We start from the raw sequence: 19,568 nt of genomic DNA, 5'->3' as shown, positions 1-19,568 counted from the left end.
AGGTGCGCATTGGACTTTGGGCCCCTTAGCGCAGTTAGGCTGCAAAAAAGTGCCACACATGTGGTATTGCCGTACTCAGGAGAAGTAGTATAATGTGTTTTGGGGTGTATTTTTACACATACCCATGCTGGGTGGGAGAAATATCTCTGTAAATGACAATGTTTTGATTTTTTTTACACACAATTGTCCATTTACAGAGAGATTTCTCCCATCCAGCATGGGTATGTGTAAAAATACACCCCAAAACACATTATACTACTTCTCCTGAGTACAGCGATACCACATGTGTGGCACTTTTCTGCACCCTAACTGCGCTAAGGGGCCCAAAGTCCAATGAGTGCCTTTAGGATTTCATAGGTCATTTTGAGACATTTGGTTTCAAGATTACTCCTCACGGTTTAGGGCCCCTAAAATGCCAGGGCAGTTTAGGAACCCCACAAGTGACCCCATTTTAGAAAGACAACACCACAATGTATTCTGTTAGGAGTATGGTGAGTTCATAGAAGATTTTTTTTTTTGTCACAAGTTAGCGAAAATTGGCACTTTGTGAAAAAAAAAAAACAATAAAAATCAATTTCCAATTTGAGGCATTTGGTTTCTAGACTACTCCTCACAGTTTAGGGCCCCTAAAATGCCAGGGCAGTATAGGAACCCCACAAGTGACCCCATTTTAGAAAGAAGGCACCCCAAGGTATTCCGTTAGTAGTATGGTGAGTTCATAGAAATTTTTATTTTTTTGTCACAAGTTAGTGGAAAATGACACTTTGTGAAAAAAACAATAAAAATCAATTTCCGCTAACTTGTGGCAAAAAATAAAATCTTCTATGAACTCACCATACTACTAACGGAATACCTTGGGGTGTCTTCTTTCTAAAATGGGGTCACTTGTGGGGTTCCTATACTGCCCTGGCATTTTAGAGGCCCTAAACCGTGAGGAGTAGTCTAGAAACCAAATGCCTCAAAATGACCTGTGACCAACGTCCTATTCACAGGTCATTTTGCGGCATTTGGTTTCTAGACTACGCCTCACGGTTTAGGGCCCCTAAAATGCCAGGGCAGTATAGGAACCCCACAAGTGACCCCATTTTAGAAAGAAGACACCCCGAGGTATTCTGTTAGGTGTATGGTGAGTTCATAGAAGATTTTGTTTTTGTCACAAGTTAGTGGAAAATGACACTTTGTGAAAAAAACAATAAAAATCAATTCCCGCTAACAAAAAATAAAATTTTCTATGAACTCACCATACTACTAACGGAATACCTTGGGGTGTCTTCTTTCTAAAATGGGGTCACTTGTGGGGTTCCTATACTGCCCTGGCATTTTAGGGACCCAAAACCGTGAGGAGTAGTCTGGAAACCAAATGCCTCAAAATGACTGTTCAGGGGTATAAGCATCTGCAAATTTTGATGACGGGTGGTCTATGAGGGGGCGAATTTTGTGGAACCGGTCATAAGCAGGGTGGCCTCCTAGATGACAGGTTGTATTGGGCCTGATCTGATGGATAGGAGTGCTAGGGCGGTGACAGGAGGTAATTGATGGGTTTCTCAGGGGGTGAGTAGAGGGGAAAATAGATGCAATCAAAGCCCTGGGGAGGTGATCGGAAGGGGGCCTGAGGGGGATCTGAGGGTTTGGCCGAGTGATCTGGAGCCCACATGGGGCAAATTAGAGCCTGATCTGATGGGTATGTGTGCTAGGGGGTGACAGGAGGTGATTGATGGGTGTCTCAAGGTGTGATTAGAGTAGGGAATAGATGCAAGCAATGCACTGGCGAGGTAATCCGGGCTGGGGTCTGAGGGCATTCTGAGGGTGTGGGCGGGTGATTGGGTGCCCTAGGGGCAGATAGGGGTCTGATCTGATGGGTAGCAGTGACAGGGGGTGATCAGTGGGTGATTAGATGGCAGAACAGATGTAAATAATGCACTTTAGAGGTGATCTGAGGGTGAGTCTGCGGGCGATCTGATGGTGTGGGTGATCAGATGCCCGTAAGAGGCAGGTTAGGGTCGGATCTGATGGGTGGAAGTGACAGGGGGTGATTGATGGGTGATTGACAGGTGATTACAGGGGAGGATAGATGTATACAGTACACGGGGGGAGGTCTGGGGGGGTCTAAGGGTGTTCTGAGGGTGTGGGCGGGTGATTGGGTGCCCTAGGGGCAGATAGGGGTCTGATCTGATGGGTAGCAGTGACAGGGGGTGATCAGTGGGTGATTAGATGGCAGAACAGATGTAAATAATGCACTTTGGAGGTGATCTGAGGGTGGGTCTGCGGGCGATCTGATGGTGTGGGTGGGTGATCAGATGCCCGTAAGAGGCAGGTTAGGGTCTGATCTGATGGGAGGCAGTGACAGGTGGTGACGGGGTGATTGACGGGTGATTGACAGGTGATTACAGGGGAGAATAGATGTATACAGTACACAGGGGGAGGGAGGTCTGGGGGGGGGGGGGGGTCTGAGGTCGTTCTGAGGCTGTGGGCGGGTGATTGGGTGCCCTAGGGGCAGATAGGGGTCTGATCTGATGGGTAGCAGTGACAGGTGGTGACAGGGGGTGATTGATGGGTGATCAGTGGGTGATTTAGATGACAGAACAGATGTAAACAATGCACTTTGGTGCGATGGCCGCGTGAGGACGCTTCTTCCATGGGCTCCCTTCTCACTCCAATCTAGTAGCTCGCTAGACAAGGCAATTCCCCCAATTTTCGAGTCTAAACTATGTCGGGGAGGTCAAAGAGAACATCTAGCACAGATACGCCACAAAAGCAGAAAAAACAGAACTCATCTGTCCAATCCAAGGTAACTCAATACCTCCAGAGAAACGAGGCCACACAAACACCATCTAAGATGGCCGACACCTCGCCTCCAGCCAGCAAGGCCCAGAAGAGAAGTGACACAGATGATTCAACAGCCAAGTCCCTGAGCGAGATTCGCGATTATCTGTATAATCTGCCTACAAAAGCAGATCTAGAAGAACTGGGCACCCGCATTACTAACGCCACACGAGCGGAGTTACAGGACATACAAGAGGAAGTCCTGGATCATAGTGGGCGCATAGCGGCACTTGAAGCTCAGACAACCGCCATGCAAGCGGAGATCCGGACTCTCGTAGCACAAAATGAGAAGCAGAAAACGGCTAATATTGCACTTCGGTCAGGCCTAGAGGATTTACAAAACAGAAGCCGACGCTGCAATATCAGAATCCGAGGCTTACCGGAATCGGTGTCAACCCAGCAGCTCACGCCAGTGGTGACGGCCATCTTTAACGCTCTCCTCAAACAACCGGAGGACGCTGCTCTGAGATTCGATCGTATCCACAGGGCGTTAAGACCCCAACCCTCTTCTGATAACCCACCTCGAGATGTCATATGTCGCCTTCATCACTATACCATTAAGGACGCCATTATGCAGGCGGCGAGGAGAGCGGTCACCATTGAACATGAAGGTCACAAGCTACTTCTATTTCAGGACCTGGCGCCAAGCACACTGGCCCAAAGGAGGGCATTACAGCCTCTACTGAAGGTACTACAGGAAGACGACATAACCTACAAATGGGGCTTTCCCTTTCAGTTGCACATTACTAAACAAGACAAGTCTTTTACTCTCCGTTTACCATCGGATCTCCCTGACCTGTTTAAAGAGCTCGACATTTTACCGGTAGAAGTACCAGAATGGCAGCCAGATCAAGTGGTCACAGGCCTGCCGCAACGACAGCGTAAGCAGAGACCGGACAAACGGCAACAGCAGCAACAACAACAAGAGTGAAGCAGTGAGGTTCATACTCTATGTTCGTGGATTCAGATAAGTACTCACACCCTTAAATTACACACTATTTCCTTTATTGCACCCTGCATAGGCTATCTATCATATGGAGAGGAGACGCCTAACTAAAAATCATACTGTATTACTAATATACTTTTATTACGGAACTCTCTTCACTGGAGTTCGTATGGAGCCGTACGGTTATTAGATCGAGGGAGGGAGGGGGGACGCCGAGAGACTTTTGCTAAATGATAAGGGAAACCAATGGGGTTAACTCTATGGAACTCGGACTCCGCATCTATATGTCTGAACTCACAATATACGGAAAACTTCTTTATCCACATGATGGCATGGAGCCGCAATTTAATAAAAAGGGAACTACGAGTTTTTCCTATACTAATCACGACCTGATTCGCCCTCAGGAGAGATAAATGCTTAAGCTCCCTCATATGGGGATATGAAACAATCCTACTCACTCCGTATGCTATCTGTATAAACGTATTGCCTTCTGTACTATACTGATGTCTGTATAACGTCATGACACGTATCGGGTGGGAGATAATGCCAGCATCTCTAGGCCTGCAACGCTAACCACAGGGAAAATGAGAAAGATCGGTAATAAGTCTCATGGGATGTGCCGTAGTATTGACCTTTATAACTCACTTGCCGAACACATATGTGCAGCTTGAACCCAGCTTAATGTTCTTGTATGCCCACACTAGAATCTGAAAGTGAGTGACTCCCTACCCGATGAGCAAACCCTCTACAGACCCCCTCTACACATGTGCGGAGTCCCCCAGGATGGGACGCCTATCCCATACCCTGGAGCATATATCTAGGCTCCCCATCATTGGGCACCTTTTTCAGGCCACGTGGGCGTCTCATCGTGGGGGCCTCTTATCATCTACTGCTATGTGGTATATCTCTAGCATACACCCTATGGGTGTTTATTCGAACCTATCATTAAAATGAACACCCGATACGGTACCGCACTATGGTGGATAATAGATGCAATACGGGTTGACCCCCTCCTTCCTTTCCTTCCCATCCCAGCCTCTCTCCGTCCCATCCTCTATTACTCTCGCTCCCATTCAAAAGCTCCACTGCTGTTGTGGCTACTACCACCGCACCTCGGCTGCGCGGCTCCGGGCCTTCTACTAAATACAGTCATATGCTGTCTCTTCCCATTGCAGGGTGCCTCACGCGTTAGCGAAATTAAGGGTACATTATATCACTCAAACTGTTTAGCTGATCTTAAATTCTGTGGAAACATCTCACTGATTAACTGTCAGCTACATTAGCCTATATAATTCCTTGTGAACGGAGACAGGTTCCATGTCTCCCACTTCTAAAGTTACTTTTACCTAGTTCTAGGGGTATAATTGCTTTGTTATGGCACATTTTCAAGTTATGCGATACTAATAATTTTGTACACACTCAAATCTCACTATTGCAAAATGAAGCTGGAGATGGGAAGGGATTGCCCACTCTCGCGGTGGACAATGGTTTCCTATATCCCTCGTAGGAGATTCCTGCTAGCGCAGGAAGTTAATAAGGCTATGACTCTCATGTTAGGGGGTACTTTTCTTATGACCACTTTTATCTTAAGAATACAATGTAATTATGACATATCCTTGTTATGGTTATTGTTCAAAAACAATGGGTTAACTCTGGTCACTCACCCCCACCAAGCTTCCTATCTTAAACTACCGCGATGGATCACATGAAAATTTTAACTATTAACGCCAAGGGCCTTAATATACCTGAAAAAAGAAGCATCCTCCTGAGAGATGTCTGGGCACAAAGGGCACAAATTATCCTTGTTCAAGAGACCCATTTTAAGGAAGACAATCACCCTAAACTACGCAATAGACGATTCCCTATCTCTTTCTATTCTAATTCCCCAGATTCCAAAACCAAGGGTACGGCTATACTCATTAGCAACGATCTACCTTTCACCGCCGTGGACATGAAATCAGACCCACAAGGCAGATACCTTCTATTGAAATGCCTAATCAAAGACAAAAAATACACACTAGGATCAACCTACTCACCCAATATTGATCAGGATAAATTTCTATTAAAATTCCTCGCAGATCTAGAAACTTTCGCAGAAGGAAGCATCATACTGGGTGGAGATTTAAATGTTGCACTTAACCCTGCCCTAGACACCTCTCACGGGAGATGCAGTATTTCATATGCTAAGCTGAACCGGATGAAGAGGGCCTTGCATGACAGACAGCTCGTTGATATTTGGAGGGTGACACATCCAAACACTAAAGACTACACCTTTTACTCAGCAATGCATGAGATGTACTCTAGACTAGATTACATATTGGTCTCCCACAATCTATTATCGGAATTTATCACATCGGATATAGGGGTGATCACGTATTCTGATCACGCTCCTGTTCACATGTCAATGAACTGCAAAGCGAAACGAGATACTCCCTTTACCTGGCGGCTCAATACTTCCATGATCAGGGAGGAGTGTGATGCCAGGGAGATCGAGAACAAAATTAGAGACTTTTTTAATTTAAACGATGTTGAAGATGTGTCGCCCCCCATCCTCTGGGAAACGCACAAATGTGTCATGAGAGGCCTTCTAATTATGCGCAGCACCAAGCTGAAAAAAGAAAGAGGTGAACTAATTAAGAAACTACTAGATGATATCCGTACTTTGGAATATAAACATAAGAGACAACCTAATGATTCGATACAGACAAAACTCCTTGAGACTAGACGTCAACTAAATAAGATTTTACAAGACCAGGCTAAACAGGCAGCACAGAGATGCCAACACACACATTTCTTACATGGCAACAAACCAGGTAAATTGTTAGCACGGGCTCTAAAGCAACAACAGCAAAAAACATATGTCGCACACATTGTAGACCACAGAGGTAGGAAACACATTAGAAGCGAGTCCATTGCCAACGCCTTCAAAGAATTTTACCATACACTCTACAACTTAACCCAGAACTCAGATGGGAGGGTGAAGACTCCAGACATTCTAGACATTAAGGACTATGTCCTCCGCTCAAATATGCCCAAACTAACAGAGGACATGAAAAAGACTATGGAAGCCCCATTTACTGAACACGAGATACGAAAGATCATCTTGGGCCTTAAGCCAGGAAAGGCTCCGGGTCCAGACGGATTCCCTGCCGAGTACTACAAAAAATACAGAAACACATTATCCCCCTATCTATGTAGACTGTTTAATAGACTAGCAGAAGGAGAATCGGGTGCTGCCCTCCCAGTCCAATCACTAGAGTCTCATATTGCAGTGATAGCCAAACCAAATAAAGACCCTGCAGCATGCGGCAGCTATAGACCAATCTCGCTGCTCAATATTGACATTAAAATTTTTGCTAAAGCTCTAGCAAACAGATTAGCAGAGCACATGGGCTTCCTAATACACTGGGACCAAGTTGGCTTCATACCACAAAGAGAAGCTAGGGATAATACAATCAGGGCTCTTGATCTCCTCCAGCTCTCCCGGTCAAGCAAAACCCCATGCATGTTACTCTCTACAGATGCTGAAAAAGCTTTTGACCGGGTGGGCTGGGGCTGGATACAAACAGTCATGCAGCAGATTAACCTCGGGGAAAAAATGCTGTCCTGTATCAATGCCCTCTACACTAGTCCAACAGCTAAGGTTAAAGTGAACGGCATCCTATCTAACTCTCTGCATATCACCAATGGTACTCGACAGGGCTGTCCCCTATCCCCACTTATCTTCGCTCTTGCCCTGGAGCCTTTCCTGAACACAGTTAGGGGAAACCCGAATATTACAGGTCTAAAAGCAGGTGGCACTAACCACAAGGTAGCAGCATATGCTGATGACCTTTTATTCTTTCTAACACATCCAACAGTCACACTACCTAACCTAATCGCAGAGTTTGAACGTTTTGGGAGATTATCTTTTTTCAAAATTAACTTTGACAAGTGTGAAGCATTTAATGTAGGCTTAACAGCTAAGGAAGTCGAACATATTGAACAGAACTTCCCCTTCAAATGGAATCCCAAAGCCATCCATTATTTGGGAACATACATCTCAGACTCTCTCAAAAAGGTCTTCAAGCTTAATTTTCCCACAATCTTCAGCACATTTACAAAGGACCTTAAGAAATGGGATCTCCCACATCTGTCCTGGTTTGGCAGGATCTCTGTAATCAAGATGAACATAATGCCCAGATTATTATATTTATTTCAGACACTGCCAGTTAGAATCCCTTTACACTACCTCCAACGTATGCAATCAACCTTTAACAAATATGTCTGGAAACATAAACCCCCACGTTTAAAGAGGGACGTTCTCTATAATTCTAAGCAGCAGGGAGGAGTGGCCCTGCCCAGTGTGCGGAGATACTACTTTGCAGCCATCCTCACTAGAGTGGTAGATTGGAACAGACATCAGAAATATAAACAATGGGTTGAACTTGAGGCCTCCTTATCCCCATTTCCTTTATCTAGTCTAGTGTGGACCATAGATAGACCAAAACCCACTTGGCTACTGCCGCCTCTATGTCACTCTACCTTAGTTACCTTCCACAAGGTGAATAACAACCTGAGCCTTGCACCTATTCCCTCTCCATTGCTTCCATTGTCAAACAGCCCATCAATAGGGGATGATAGCGCGGAATTCAGACGAAATGCCCTACGGAGATCAAGAAATATACGCCTCATAGAGATGTGTGATGGGGATGGGTGGGCCTCCTTAGAAGAAATCAGGAGACTTAATACCACAAATATACAATGGTGGGAATACTTTCAATATAGACACTTTTTAACCCATAATGGCATCCAGCCTTCCCAACTAAGACGTAACACTGATTTTGAGGAGCTGTGCTCAGGTTCAGATCCCATAAAAAAAACTCTTTCCTCAATATACACCATACTGACATCCCTGGCTAATCCAAGACTATCCTTTTTCCAAGAATGGGAGAGAGAACTCGGTAAGACATTCACACCTGACCAAAGAACAAAAATTAGTATATACGCCCATAAATCCTCAAGGTCTGTGAGAATACAGGAAATGAATTACAAACTTCTTACACGGTGGTATTTTACCCCCGCCAAATTACACGCTTTTTTCCCTGAAAAAACAGATCTTTGCTGGCGGTGCCAAACAGAGAGAGGCACATTGCTGCACATTATGTGGTCATGCTCGGGTTTATCAGACTACTGGAGGAAAATTGAAAGACTCCTTAAGGCTATCACAGACAGGCCAGTGTTATTCACACCGGAATTATACCTGTTACACCTTAATGACTGGACGATGAAAAAATATAAGCACTCAGTTGTTCGACACATTTTAAATGCAGCAAAGTGCCTTATTCTGAGACACTGGAATCAATCATCCCCACCAGGTACAGAAGAGTTAGTCAGGGAACTGGATTTTGTGGAACTGATGGAAGACCTTACCTCTGTGGCCTCTAATAATTCGGACACATATAAGAAGACATGGTCCTTTTGGAACCACTTTAGAACCTCTGAAGAGTTCCAACAGACACTACTGGGAGTATAATTGACTTAATTTGGCATATCTTTTTACAAATGACAAGCGGCCCTTGGGCGTTCATGTAATAGGCAAATGATCTGACTATAAATTTTCAATATCTAGCACATAGCAGATGGAGGGTGCAGTGACCAGAGGAATAGGGGGGAGGGTGGGGAATCCTATAGGGGTTACCACAGAAAATATCAAAGGGGGAAAGAAAAGCAGAACAGAAGGTATGGGGATAAATACCTGGACTTTCTTATCACTATGTGCTAATGGTTTTGAACTCCTATACCTCATCTCACATTAGGTTTATAGCTAACAGTGCCCTTGAATTAACACTAAAACACCTCATTGAGTGAGCTATGATGAAGTCCGCACTATATGAAACATTTTTTCATGGTTCAATTGATTGTGTCTTACTCATGATGTACTGTAATTGACAAAAATGCTGTACTGTTCTATTGCTTGTTATTTTCCCTTTTGAACAAATAAAGAATATACAAAAAAAAACAATGCACTTTGGAGGTAATCTGAGGTGGGTGTGCGGGCGATCTGATGGTGTGGGTGGGTGATCAGATGCCCGTAAGAGGCAGGTTAGGGTCTGATCTGATAGGTGGCAGTGACAGATGGTGATTGACAGGTGCTTACAGGGGAGGATAGATGTATACAGTACACGGGGGGGGGGTCAGGGGGGGTCTAATGGTGTTCTGAGGGTGTGGGCGGGTGATTGGGTTTCCTAGGGGCAGATAGGGGTCTGATCTGAAGAGTAGTAGTGACAGGGGGTGATGTATGGGTGATCAGTGGGTGATTTAGATGGCAGAACAGATGTAAACAATGCACTTTGGAGGTGATCTGAGGGTGGGTCTGCGGGCGATCTGATGGTGTGGGTGATCAGATGCCCGTAAGAGGCAGGTTAGGGTCTGATCTGATAGGTGGCAGTGACAGATGGTGATTGACGGGTGATTGACAGGTGATTACAGGGGAGGATAGATGTATACAGTACACGGGGGGGGGGGGCTGGGGAGGATCTGAGAGTGTGGGGGGGGGGTGATCAGGAGCACCCAGGGGGCAGTTTAGGACCTAATCATAAAAATAGCGTTGACAGATAGTGACAGGGAGTGATTGATGGGTGATTAGGGGGGTGATTGGGTGAAAACAGGGGTCTGAGGGGTGGGCAGGGGGGGGGGGGGTCTGAGGGGTGCTGTGGGCGATCAGAGGGAAGGGGGGGCAGATCAGTGTGCTTGGGTGCTTACCTGGGGGGCTGCAGCCTGCCCTGGTGGTCCCTCGATCACTGGGACCACCAGGGCAGGAGGCAGCCTGTATAATACACTTTGTATCCATTACAAAGTGTATTATACACTTTACATGTGGCGATCTTGCAGCTAGTAACCCGCCGACGCTTCCGAACGGCCGGCGGGTTACTGCGCCAGGTGGGCGGAGCCTGTCGCTGGCGGCTGATGACGCGATCGCCGCATAACCACGCCCACCGATGGGCGTATTGCGGTCATTTGGGCCCAGCCCTTGCCGCCGCCCATCGGCTGTGGGCGGTCGGCAAGTGGTTAAGGTCCAAGTGACTTCTATTGGCCTGGTGGCTTCTTTAATAAAACAGTGAAAACTTAGACTGTCTTTTTTACTTTATTATATCTGCCATTATATCACCAATTGATCTGGCTATTGGTGGTCGAATACTGAATGTCCCAGAATACTGAATGCTGGAGACCTGATCGTAATCCATAGATGAGCGATCATTGGGAGGGATTCCATCCTAAAATCTTTTGCAGCCTCGTGACATGGACTAGCAAGCCTTGATTTCTTAGGTTAATGGTGATCGGTCACTGAAGGCTTTAAAGGGAAGGTTCACGCAGGAGCTGTAAAAAATAGAAATCCAAATCCACTTACCTGGGGCTTCCTCCAGCCCGTGGCAGGCAGGAGGTGCCCTCGGCGCCGCTCCGCAGGCTCCCGGTGGTCTCCGGTGGCAATCTCAACCTGGCCAGGCCGGCTGCCAGGTCGGGCTGCTTCTGCGCTCCAAGTTGCGTGTCACTTGTGCGCGCTGACGTCATCGGACGTCCTCCGGGCTGTACTGCGCAGGCGCAGGCACAGAGGTGCATTAGCACGTGCGCATGCTCATCAGCAGGATCTTTATGCCAGGAAGAGGCGCGTCAGCTGACCGGCCGGTCGGCTGACGTCAGAGGGTACGCTCGCCGCGGCTTATTGGTTGAGAGCGGTGGGCGTGCCTCGAGGGTCTCCTCCGCTTCTTAAGCACGGCGGATTCAGTGGCAACTCGTCTGCTGTTGCGATCACTTCGTGCTAGCGCTCAGACCTTAGTTAGATCCGGTGTGCTTTGATCCGGTAGGAAACCGGGGATTTCACACAGTGTTAGGATTGTGCTATATTACTGTATTATTTGTTATGACTCTGGCTCGTTCTGACTATTCTTACTCTTAGTGATTCTGTACCTCTGCCCATCTGATCTCGTTGCCTACTCTGCCTGGAAACTGTTATCTCTCTCTGCTCAGTGAATCTGTACTTTAGCCCATCTGATATTGTTGCCAACTTTGCCTGTTATACCGACTCTTCTCTGCCTTACGATTCTGGACTGTATCTGCCTGCCTATTGCCAACCCGATTAGTATGACCATTCTATCCTCACCAGAGAGCCCTTGTCTCTGGTGAGGTGCTCAGTACTGTTAGTACCCACCAGCTCCTCTGGTGAGGTAGTGATAAACCTATCAGTACTTACTGTTTGCACCAATCACTACACACAGTGCAATAAAGTGTGACTAGATCACAATATTCTTCAGTGTTGCTATATTTGCATTATTGGTGATTCTGCAGATCACCTTATAATCACATATAGTATCTGTATTGTTTGGTGATACTGCACATCACCAAAGAATCAAATTTTTGTACTTGCTGACACTAATCGTGACACTTACCTGCTTACTTGCTGCTCCTCTGGTCCCTGGCCTGTGCAGGATGTGACATCTTCTCCTTGGACCAGACGTATGTAGCTCCCAGCAATGTTTCTTGCATGCCTGTGCCGCAATGGATGCAGAGAGATGTAATCCATGGATGTAAGTACAGAGACGTTCTCGCATTAACAGATATTCTTGCATCTAGTGCACTTTAAATGAATCACACAGTCTTATATACTAGTATTTGTAAAATTATCTGTATCTCATTGATCATCCCTAAAGCCCCATCTACACAATACAATTTTTTGTCCTATTCGATTCATTGATTCGATTCAATCCGACATGTCCGAATCGGGATTCGATTCGATTTGATTCAATTTGCCATTGTTTTGCAATGGCAAATCGAATCGAATCCCGATCGGACATGTCGGATTCATTCGAATCAATGAATCGAATCGGACAAAAAATTGTATGGTGTAGATGGGGTTTTATAGAGGTGGATGGTTCAATGATCTAGTCCAGTGGTTACCAAACTTTTTTGGGTGAGGGCACCCTTGATGGCTTTGAAATTTTTTCAAGGCACCCCTCGGCAAAAACAACTACCAAAATGCCGTTATGACCCTTATCAGGCGACGACCCACTCCTAGTAGCTAATGATACTTATTAGGCACTGCGATTCCTGTCATGTTCAACTTCAAACATGGTTGCGGGACTAAAGGTTAACTAGCAGGTAATGCAGCTACATTGTATATCAATGTGAAGTTTGCTTTACCTGAAGGTATCGCATAAAGGATCGGGATGCACACCCAGGCACCCCTGAAAGGTGCCCGAGGCGCACCAGAGTGCCGCGGCACCCAGTGTGAGAACCCCTGATCTAGTCAATCAAGATTGACCTCCAGGGGTGGATGAGGAAGGGTAATGATCTGAGAAAACTATTTCCCTGATTGGATCAAGGTATTTTCTTTTCACACATAGCAATACTACCCTTGAATACCCTTTAACCACTTGCATTCCTGGGTTTTTACCCCTTAGGGCAGGGTCACACTTATTTGAATTGCATGTGTTTTCCCCATAGCACATAGTGGAAAATGCATCCGATTCTGATAAGTGTGACCCCAGCCGTAAGACTCCTGACAATTTTGGCATTTCTGCAGTCACTGTTGTGACGCCGGGCGACGCCCAGTCGGCCAAAACGCAATTGTGGTCGGTTTGCAACACAAATCGTTAAACCGAGATGTGATGTGTAATCTCCCTCTGACTAGGAACAGCTGGGAGGTTTGGTATTAGCTGAGAGAATCCCTGTAAAAGCCCTGGGGGGAGGTGTTAATTAGCTTGGACAATGCTTGTGTCCAAGAAGAATGCTTACTTTTAATTACCTCAGGGAGATGTCCATAGTCACCAAATGGTGAGCCAGCGAAGGACACTTCCCTCACAGCAGGAGGTCTATTCAAAACCTGCTTTCCCACAGACTCCATGGCACCGACAGGGGCAGATTTGAATGCATGTGTTCTATGATTTCTTGTCTATTACATGGGGGCCGTGTATCGCACAGCTATGAAATTTATATAGTCTTATTCGTTAAAGTCTGTCCAACATGCTGATATAACATTCATGGCAAGTTATTGCGGTATGAATCTTCTCAGGAACCTGACCCGCTGCCGTAGTCACGTCTGATATCATATTAATCTGGATTTTCCGACAAGTATGAATCTGCTATCCACCTAAATATGACATGTATCGTCCATGAGTTACGACATTTTATAAGTTCAAACCTCAAATCTCTCTCAGAGAGAATGAACTGTCATTGGTTGGCAATTCAGAGGGGGCAGGCATTGCCACACCCCTGAACCAGCTTCATCAAAAGCACATTACCAGCAGGCAGACCTCAGTCCTCCAAATTCCAACTTATGAGAGCCTGTCTGCTTCTAGCCAGGGGACACGTGGTTAGCGGCCATCTTGTTTGGACTTTGCTCTGGAACTGAAACAAAAGAACTTTGCTCCTGCCTGAACTAAACTGAACTTTACAAGTTTTCCCACAAAAGGACATCTTTCCACGAACCTAAGTATTTTTTCCTTTTCTTTTCATACTGCGCTACTAATGTCTCAGTAATTGTTGATTTTAATGATTGTCTGTATATATTAATTATTTATATTGCATTAATAAACCGATGCTATCGTCAGTTGTTTGTTCAGCTACCCTATTATTCAGCCATACAGAAACTGAACTCAGACTTCTGGAAAGACGCTACTTTTGTTGCTAGCTAGACAGAATAGAGTGTGTTTAACCGTTTTTATTTGTAGATCTAGGCTCAGCCAGTCAGTGAGTTCCTCTGTCTCAGAAAACAGAGGTGGTGGCAGTTATACCCTGAAATAGTGTGTAATTCGTAATTACCGTAACCCACAGGCTCCCTTCTGGTTGGTCTGCTGCCCAAATTCCGACGGTTTCTGCGCACCGAATGCGACCACAGCTTGCATGGTCTGTGTGCTGAAACCGATTGGAAGGCAATTTGCGTTCCGGCCACTAGGGGGCTGTGACAACTGTTAATACAACAATAACTTTTTTAGTACTTATGGTATCTACATAGTGTTGGTTCCTGAAAAGTCGCCTTAGTGATTGCAATCAAATGCTACAGGCGGCAGCCATTACAGGTGTCCACGAATCTTAAGGCTAATGCTGGGTACACACGTTGAGATTTCCCGCTCGATTCGCAGGATGGAACAGATCGATTCGATTATTTCAAACATGCTCGATTGGATTTCGATCGTTTTTTTCATGTTAAGTATGCAAAATCGACGGCAGGAACGAACAAAACCCAATCGAGCATGTTTGAAATAATCGAATCGAACCACGAATCGAGCGGGAAATCTCAACGTGTGTACCCAGCATTAGGGCCCATTTACACTTAATGAGTTGGTGTGCGTTAGTATGCGTTGGTACACGTTTTTTCCATAGCAGTGCATTGTGAAAAAGATTTCAGTTAAAACGCTTTAAAGAGAACCTATACTGAGTAAAATTATTTAAAATAAACACGAGGTAACTTCAAATGAACATTACATGGTTATCTTGCCATCAGTTTCTCTCAGAAACTCACCATTTTCTTCTGACAGTGATCCTTTCCAGTTCTGACAACATTTTGTCAGAACTGAAATATATCAGTTGCTGTCGGTTATATATCAGTTGCTGTCAGTTACAGCTGAGAGGAGAACTGATGTGTCCATGTTTCCCTATGGCTCAAGTGGGCGTTGTTACAGTTTAACTGTGTGCTGACCAGAAAGCTGTTATGGTGTAATGGCCATTTTCAAAATGGAGGACGGAGAATTCCATTGATCACAGTGGACAAACAGGACGCAGGAGAGGAAAAAGAGATTGAGGAGTAGACTACACAGGAGGTAAGTATGACTTGTGTATGCTTATTTTGACTTTTTATTTTTAGTTCAGGTTTTCTTTAAGTGTGAAAGGTGCCATAGGAAAACATGGACATTACTTTGAAAATCAGTTTTCTTTCAGTTATAACTGAGAGCAACTGATTAAGTGTAAACGAGGCCTTAGTATAGGTGACACCAGGGGTTAATTAGTTAGATAACACTTTTTTTTTTTTTTACGTTTAGAGAATGATTGCTGCTACAGTAGCAATCAATCACTTTTAACCCTTTACCTGCCAGTCGATTAGTCCTAAGAGCGAACATCTACTACCAAGCAGTTTTTAGACATTTTGCACTTAATAGGTTTACTATGTAAAAAAAAAGTGCAATAAAAAAATAAAATATTTTTGTGTTGTGCTTTTTTTTTCAAAGAAGAATTATGTTTACTGACAAAATTGGTATCCCACTTTGCTGTCCTGGAATAGGTGCCGCCAGTACAGGTAACCAGGTATAGGTGCAGCTAGTATAGGTAGCCTGGTATAGGTGCCGCCAGTACTGGTAGCCAGATGTAGGTGCAGCCCGTATAGGTAGGCAGTAATAGATTCCCCAGGACAGGTAGCCAGGTATAGGTGCAGCCAGTATAGATAGCCAGGTATAGGTGCTGCCAATACAGGTTGCCAGGTATAGATGCAGCCAGTATAGTTGCCGCCACTACAGGTAGCCAGATATAGGTGCAGCCAGTATAGACAGCCAGGAATAGGTGCCCTAGTATAGGCAGTAGGTATAGGTGCCCACAGTATTGGTAGTAGGCATAGGTCCAATGTACATGCATTTCATAGGAACTCAACCCTCAGCGGGTTCATTGCAGTATACACAGTATATCAAAACCAGCTGGTTTTGATATACTGTGTATACTGCAATTAAGCATAAATAAAGTGAAGCATTGGAAAATTTTTCCGCTGAGGGTTGAGTTCCTATCGAATGCATGTACATTGGAGTTGATTCTGGAGGTGTGATGACCCTCTTGACCAGTGGAACTCCCCGCATTACAGTGTCTATATACCGAGGCCCGGTGACCAACTCTCGCCTGAGTAGTAGGTATAGGTGTCACTGTGGAGAGGGAGGCCGATATCATCCTCCTTCTCTCCACATCAGCACTGCTCCTCTGCCTCCCTGCAGAGCTGGAGCACAGTGGTGCAGTGTTTAATTACTCACCCGATCGCTCACTCCATGCAGTGTCCCCTCCGGCAGCCGCCCTATCTCTGTATATTGCGTAGTAATCATGCGTCATACAGTTAAACAGGAAGAAGTGAGAAGATGGCTGCAGGCACAGGGACACGTGGCATGGAGCGAGCAATTGGGTGAGTATTGGTGTGTGAGTACACACCAATCACAGCTCCAGCTCTGCAGGGAGGCAGAGGAGGGGGGCCCATGTTGAGGGAGGAATGATGTCGGCTCCCCTCCCCACTGCTTCCTGGGGGACAAACTGCCAAATAACGTACTAGGTACGTGGTGGCAGTTAAAACACTTGCCTGACAAAACGTACCTAGTACGTGTTTGGAAGTTAAGGGGTTAAACCGGAGCACACATGTGCATGTGTGTGCACAAGCAGGAACGAAGGGGGCGCACATGAGTGCGCATGGAGGCATTTAGTGCAGAATGTGACTCTCACAGTCACATCTAAAAACCGCAACTGGTTAAAGTAAGAAAAGCGGCCAAACTCCTTTTAAATACAAATATTGAAATTTAAACAGCTATTTGAAGTGATTAGATATTCTACATCTTAATCACTCTAAAGTTGGCCACTAGTGGCCCAAATTCCTAAATGATCCCCGATCATTTTTCTGTTAATTTTCATTTATCGGATTGGGCAAGTTTTCACTTCCTGTTAATGTTATGACAAGTTGTTTCCGGACGATTTTCAGCCAGTCAATTGTTTAGGACCGAGGTTCTCAACATGTGGTAAGTGTACCCCAGGGGGTACTTCTGATGGTTTCAGGGGTACTCGGGCTTGATATACTTAACCAAGAATAACAAATGTTGAGTTTTAGAAAATGATAAATCTTATTTAAACAACACCAAATTAGTGTTTTAGCTAATTAAAAGTAAATGCTTGGAATTTGTTTAGAACCAATTATCATGTAATATAGTTCAATATACAGGGCATGCCATTTATATGGATACACCTTAATAAAATAGGAATGGTTGGTGATATTAACTTCCTATTTGTGGCACATTAGTATATGTGAGGGGAGAAACGTTTCAAGATGTGTGGTGACCATGGCAGCCATTTTGAAGTCGGACATTTTGAATCCAACATTTGTTTTTTCAATAGGAAGAGGGTCATGTGACATATCAAACGTATTGGGAATTTCACAAGAAAAACAATGGTGTGCTTGGTTTTAACGTAACTTTATTATTTCATAAGTTATTTACAAGTTTCTCTTTGTTTACAGCCATTGACATGTCGGCGAGATTAATACGTGAGGAGCGGATAGAAATTGTGTTGATGTCTGGTGAACGCAGTAACCAGGTCATTGCAGCAGATTTCAATGCAAGACACCCTACAACACCACCTATCTCCCATGCTACAGTTAGCAAACTGCTTGCTAAGTCTCGTGAAACTGGTTCAGTGTTGGATTTGCCAAACCGTGGACGCATGAAATCTGTCACTAATGAAGAAACATCAGTGGCTGTCCTAGCTTAATTCAGCAAGAGCCCACAGCGTAGCACTTGCCGCATGTCACGGGTACTCACAAATGGCACCCTTACAAAATCCAGCTACTGCAGCATCTCAGTGAGGATGACCCATATCGGCGCGCTGAATTTGCAGAATGTGCAAAACAAAAATTGGAACAGGACCCTCAGTTTACGCAGAAGATTTTGTTCAGTAATGAGGCAAACTTTTATTTGAATGGTGAAGTTAACAAACAAAACCACCGCTATTGGTCTGACACAGGGCCGGACTGACAACTCATAGGGCCCCCGGGCAATAGGAAATTATGGGGCCCCCATACCAGTGTTACCCACCTTTCATGTTATATTTTTACAGACTAAGATATAATAATTTACTGACAACAGATATTTTATACTGATAAAAACCCCTGAAGCGTCGAAAAATGGGTGTGGTCACGCAACAGAATGTGGGCGTGGTCATGGGTGGGGCAAAAATGCATGACCTTAGCAGTAGTGTAAAAGGTCTGCCGGGGAAGATTGAACTCTGCCATAGTGTTTCCCCCCAAAATACATGTAATCTGACAGCATTTCACCAAAAATCCATGCAATTTGGCAGAGGTTCCTCCAAAATACAGATAATATGGCAGTCGTTCCCCCAAAATAGACGTAATCTGGCAGCAGCGGTTCCTCCAAATACACATAATTTGGCAGTGGCTCCCCAAAATATGCGTAATCTGGCAGCGGCTCACCAAAAATACATGTAATCTGGCAGCAGTGGTTCCTCCAAAACACACATAATCTGGAAGCAGTGGTTCCCCCATTATACACAATCTGGCAGCAGTTTCCCAAAAATACACATAATCTGGCAAATGTTTCCCAAAATACACTTAATCTGGCAGCAGCAGTTCCCCAAAAATAGTCAATCTGGCAGCAGTTCCCCCAAAATAGGTGCCCCCAGTATATGTAACCAAGTCAAAAGGTATCCCCAGTGGAAGTAACCAGGTCTATAGGTTTTCCCAGTGCAGGTATCCAGGTCTATAGGTGTCCCCAGTATAAGTAGCCATGTCTATAGGTGTCCCCGGAATAGATAACCAGGTCTATAGATGTCCTCAGTTTAGATAGCCAGATCTATAGGTGTCCCCAGTATAGGTAGCCAGGTTTACAGGTGTCTCCAGAATAGGTAGCCAGGCCTATAGGTGTCCCCAGTACAGATAGCCAGGTCTGTAGGTGTCTTCTGTATAGATAGCCAGGTCTACAGTATAGGTGTCCCCAGTATACTGTATGTCACGGTTCCACGCGGAAGCTGAGGAAGATGAGGTGTTTTGTGTTAAATAGTCAACTACTTCCTGACAATC

General features: G+C 45.2%; 1 protein-coding gene across 1 annotated transcript in view; it reads right to left on the bottom strand.

Annotated features, from left to right (window-relative positions):
• Nucleotides 1–19,568, bottom strand: part of ACSBG2 (acyl-CoA synthetase bubblegum family member 2) — a 256,592-nt gene that overhangs the window by 228,385 nt on the left and 8,639 nt on the right. Inside the window, exon 2 of the mRNA XM_068233748.1 lies at nucleotides 12,196–12,294. The gene's annotated coding sequence lies outside the window, so the exon portion shown is untranslated. The remainder of the gene's footprint in view (nucleotides 1–12,195; nucleotides 12,295–19,568) is intronic.

This window comes from Hyperolius riggenbachi, chromosome 1 (assembly GCF_040937935.1).
Source record: "Hyperolius riggenbachi isolate aHypRig1 chromosome 1, aHypRig1.pri, whole genome shotgun sequence".
Lineage (NCBI taxonomy): Eukaryota > Metazoa > Chordata > Amphibia > Anura > Hyperoliidae > Hyperolius > Hyperolius riggenbachi.
Note: the sequence above shows the minus strand (reverse complement) of the source record. Positions and strands in the feature narration are given on the sequence as shown.